Source organism: Psammomys obesus, unplaced genomic scaffold (genome assembly GCF_907164565.1).
Source record: "Psammomys obesus unplaced genomic scaffold, mPsaObe1.curated_primary_1811, whole genome shotgun sequence".
In the NCBI taxonomy this organism is placed as follows: domain Eukaryota; kingdom Metazoa; phylum Chordata; class Mammalia; order Rodentia; family Muridae; genus Psammomys; species Psammomys obesus.
The window spans coordinates 18,634,475-18,639,908 of NW_026585644.1; positions in this window are offsets into that span (position 1 = coordinate 18,634,475).

Below are 5,434 nucleotides of genomic sequence, written 5' to 3' on the forward strand. Positions count from 1 at the left end.
AATAAATAAATAAATAAATAAATAAATAAATAAATAAATAAATAAATGAAATTAAAAAAACTATAAAGAACGCAGAGCTCTTAAGCCGAACTTACTCAAGCCAACTTCCATTCCCCCCCCCCCCCCCCCGCACGGTGTTCTATACTAAACTCTTACGGTCAGTAAATACACACTTGAATGTGTTCTCTGTGCTTTGTCCAATCTGTTGTTTAGACACCAAGAACCTGGACTGCAGGTCAGGGCACACCCGCCCATCTCAGCATAGGAGTGCAGAGCTTCTTTTCAAATTCACAACCACAATTGCCCCTACCCAGAGTACAGATTCACATAGTAGAAATGTTAATTCTGGGAACTGAAGCGTTAATTAAGATCAAATTAAGATTCTGGCCCCCTGAGTACCTACCTGACTGACAAAAGTAAAGTGTTTTTGTTGTTGTTGTTTCTTTGTTTTCATAGAGAAAATTCACAAAATTCTTACCTTTAGTGGCTGGGTAGAAAACACTTGTAATTTTAAAATACAACCAACACAGGAAACAATTTACTGTGTAGGCTAAGCAGCATGGACAGTGAAGAGGGAGCCCAAAACCAGAAGAACGATAGAGGGTCTAAATTAAGAACAGCAAAATGATTAGGAAAACACACACCCATAGTTGAACAAAAACACAAAATGTTAGATTAAAACAGTAAGATTTCAAAATGAAGGGGCATGACTGATCCTGGGTGTGATGAAGGAGAAAGTTTATTGGATGTAAAAGGGAGAGTGTAGCCAGAGGCAGGGACATCTGGGAGAGTCTAGAATGAGCGAGAGTCTGTGGAGAGGGGAGGAGGGGAGAGGAGAAGGGACACTGGGGAACCAGGTGCAGCAGCCAAGAGGGCAAAGGTACAAAAAAGGGCAGGTAATCAAAATGGCTGGATTATATAGGGAAGGGCGGAGGGAAGAGCAGCCTAGCCCTGGGGCCTGAGAAGTGTAGGGCGGTGGGCAGGGTATGCAAACCATACTCACAGGTAGGGACTGTGGGACGCTGGGAGAACCTGGCGGCCAGGTCTGCTTTGATATGTAAATAGGCACCTCAGCCCTTTGTCCCAGGGTTTGAGACGTGACACACTGAAATTCAAAACTGTGCACTAGGTGAAATCCAGGTTAGAAGCTACTGAAGAAAGACTTGACAAATCGGAAGGTAGGACTCAGGAGCTTGCACAAAGGGAGAGAAAAATATCAAGAGAGAGCAAGTGAGAGGCGCGAGGAGATGATGAGGTGGACCACGGGAGCACAGCTTGACTCAGGGCCGCATTCTGCAAAGCACCCAGCCACGGCCAGCATGAACATCGAGCATGTCTGGCCTAGGCATCCAACCGAGCAATGCAAAGCTCTCACAGAAGACAAACACAGCTTGTTTCACAGGCTGAGGACGCTCACTCCATACCTGCTCTTGTCCTTGGTGTACCTCTCAGTCCCAGCGTCTCCGGTACGCTGAGATGTCCCCTGCACGCGGGCCCCCATCTTCAGCAATGGCCTTCCGGCTTCTCCTCGGGAACTCTGATCCTGCCGCGTGATGCCGTGCTTCAGCTTCTCCCCAGGGCCTCTTCAATCCCTCCGCGGTCTCCCATGCTGCCAAAACCACTGCACACGGAAGAGTCCACACATCACCCAAGTTTGGCTGCCAGCTTGCGAAGGATGCACCACGGTTCTGTGTGCGGACCCTGAGGGAAGCTATCCTTCCCTGACGACCTCGGTGGTGCTGGTCTCTTCTTAACCACGGCTGATTCTTCAGCTCCAGCTACTGAGCATCAGTTGTCCCAGGAAAGCGAAAGTTTCACTTCGGAAGATTCTTAATGAGAAACGCCAACAGCCCCGATGAAGTTTTTGCCTCCCTCTGAAACGTCACAAGCCCCGCGGCCTTGTCTGCATCTCTGTGGGCATTCCTATCCACCAAGCTCCCATCACAAACAGCTCCCTCAACTCCAGGTACTCAACGGTCTTTTCTGTCTAAAAATGCTCCAACATCCTTCAACAATCCTCCCCCAAAAAGAGCATGGTCAGGCCCATCACCTCTATGCCCAACTCTAGTCTGTCACTGAGAGTAACCGAGGCAGGAACTCAGGAGGCCAAGGAGAAATGCTGCTTACTGGCTTGCTTCCCGAAGTTTATTCAGCTTCTTCTTCTCTCCTCCTTCCTTCCGTCCTTTGAGATAGGGTCTCACCATGTATCTTTAGAGGCCTCGGACTTACACAACCGCCCCTGCACCTTCCATACTGAGCTCAAAGGCACCCACTACCTGCACGCTCAGCTTGCTTTCTTACAGCTCCCAGAACCACCTGCCTAGGGACGGCGCCTCCCACAGTGGGCTGGGACCTTCCACATCAATCATTAATAAACGAAATGCCCCACAGCCCTGTCCACAGGCCAATGTGATCGAGGCAAGTTTTCAGTTGAGGCGCCTCTCTGCCCAGGTGACTAACTTATGTCAAGTGTAATTACATCCACCTCTGTTCATTAGCCCAGCTGACCGTGACCTAGAAATCTACCCAAAAGTCATGTTTGCTGAACTATGAATAATACTGTGCCAGGTTAATGAATTTAGCATCTTTTCTCTTGTTGTTTTCTTCTCGTCTTTTTTTTTTTTTTTTTTTTTTTTGGAGATGGGTGAATATGTGGAGTCTCATTATGTAGCTCAGGCTGGCCTCAAACTTATAGCCAACTGCCTGCTTTTGCCTTCCAAATACTGGGATTAAAGGTATGGGCCACTACACCTAGCCTTGTCTTTTTTTTTTTTTTTTTTTTTTGGTTTTGTTTGTTTGTTTGTTTTTGAAACAGGGTCTCACTGTGTAGCCCAGATTAGCCTAGACTTGCTATTTAGCGAAGGCTGGCTTTGAACCACACCCACCCCACACCCACCTTTCTGCCTCAAACTTCTGAGTCCTGAAATCACAAGTGTGTGCCACTGTGCCCACACTTGGATCAGTTTTAGTAGCAAATGCTTGAGACAAAAAAAAATAAATGTCTGGCTAAAAATACATAATCTCTGAACAAACGTCACAAACAAAAGTTTTTTACACATTTTCTAAGATAGGGAGGGGGTATAAAGCAGCATATAGCAAGATAGCCTTAGTGTAAGAAAAAAGATAGTCATAGTTTTGGAAATAAAGGGGGAGGAAAAAAATAAGCCAATTAAAACATTTATGGGAGAGGGGCAGACAGAACCCCTGTCTGATATAATTCAGCAAAATACCTGGACCTGGCCAGTATTTAATAAAGCATGCTTCAAAAATTTGGCTCAAGAATTGTGGTAGTGGTCTTATTCTCACCCGTGGGGTTAACATGCCTACATGGAGAGGTCAGAAGACAATTTTGTAGAGTCAGTTCTCTTCTTCCACTTTTACAGGGGCTCCAGGAATAGAACTTAGGTCGCCAGGCTTTTGTGGCAAGGGTTACCTGTTGAGCTATCTTGCTGGCCCCCAGTTTATTTAAAAACTGAATGAACTAAGGGAGATCATCAAGCACTCATCCACCTTTCCAGGGTGAGCTGTTAGGATGATGATGGTGAAACACATGATACCAGAGGTCATTGTGTTAGGTGAAGTCAGTCAGACTTAGAGAGCCAAGTAGTGTGTGATTTCTTCCATGGGTGGAAAGATGAACAAGAGCAAGGATAATAATGATGATGATCATGATAATAGTAAGTCTATGACCTGGTAGTAGTGGAAGGACCGCTAGGGGAGGGTTGGGGAGGTGGGGGCAGAAGAAGGGAAGAGGAGGAGAACAGAGGGTAGAAGGCAAAGACCAAACTAGCCCTGTGTGTCCCCCAGCACAGGGACTCCCTGGTCCCCCATGCAAGGCTCTAGCTGTTGGCTCCATTGTTCATTCATGCAGATTGACCTTAATCTGTGGAGACCTTGACCTCTTGCCTCTAAGCATCCATTCTCACTGGGCAAGATTTGTGCAGCTGTGATGGATACCTGTGGTGAGTCCCACCAACCAACAAGAGAAAAAAAAAAAAAAAAGCAAAGGGAAAAAGTGGTCCAGAGCTAGAGAACTTCTCCCCCTTTGCCCCACTGCTATTTTCAGGAAAGAATGTATGTGGATACGCCTGTCATGAGCCCAGATTTCTCCACCTAGAGGCAGCATTGGAAATTTTGTTTCACATATAAGATATCCTTTAAAATGCTTTGTTTGTTTTGTTTTTTGTTTTTGGCCAGGCATGGTGGCACTTGGGGAGACAGAGGCAGGTGAATCTCTGTGAGTTTGAGGCCAGCCTGGTCTACAGAGAGAGTCCAGGACAGCCAGGACTACACAGAGAAATTCTGTCTTAAAAATAATAATAATAATATATATATGTATATATATATACCCATACATAAACATATACACATGTAAACATGCTATTTTATTCACCCCCTTTGCCGATTCCTTCCCTCCGACAAGTAGCAATACCCCGCTCCCCACATTCATCTGATTCCTCTTCTCTCCCTACATTCCTTTTAGACCTCTCTCCCTTAATCTCCTTTCTGAATTCGTCACCTACACATGCACACTCATGCACACTCACGCATCTGTGCAGATCCTGCATGTGAGAAAAGCAACTCTTTCCCCTCTGGTTTGCCACACAGGCAAGCTTTGACTTCAGTGTTAAGCGGCTTCATGGCTCTGGAGGAAAGTTAGTCAAAACTCAACATCGCTTCAAATTCTGTCTCAAAACTACGGAAGCAAAGCCAGGCACAGACATGCTTAGCGTCCTGGTTTTATCAGAGCTTCCTGAAGCCCATCAGTTTAAAAAAAAAAAAAAAAATGCACACATTAGAAATGTCAACTGAAATTGTAATTCCCTAGAGTAAAATATTTTTTTTAAGTGAAAGAAATCTCCTGTTTGAATTTAATCCAAATTGATTGAGTTGATTTGCTTTGAAACGTACTCACTAGGAAATGATTTACACTTTCTCTGATTTTGTGCCTGACAATGGTTTCTGAGAGTCCTCTCAAGGCAAATATGTGATCTATGCCTGCAAACATGGGCTGATAGGAAGTAATTCTAATCATACCGGAGGGACCGGACAGAGACAAGACTGTCCCCAGGGACACACCTTGGCCCAACAGAGAAATGCAACAAAGAAACAGAAACCAATGCAGAGAAGAACCAAAAGCCTGAACAAAAAAATACACCACTTATCCGGAGTGCCGCTTTGTATGGTTGTTTCCCGAGGCCGCTGTGGTCTGAACATGTTAAATGGAAAATTCCAGAAATAATTCATAGCTCCAAGTGACTTTTAGCACCGTATGTTACGACTGCCTGGCTTATGAGTTAAACACTGCGGCTGGCTGACGTGACTTTACCTCACCGTGCCTGGAGAGGAAAACGCAACGCACCTGGGGTTCCACTCCAGGTTTCTGAGGCCCACTGAGGACCCTGAGCCGCATCCGCCGAGGACAACCAGGCAG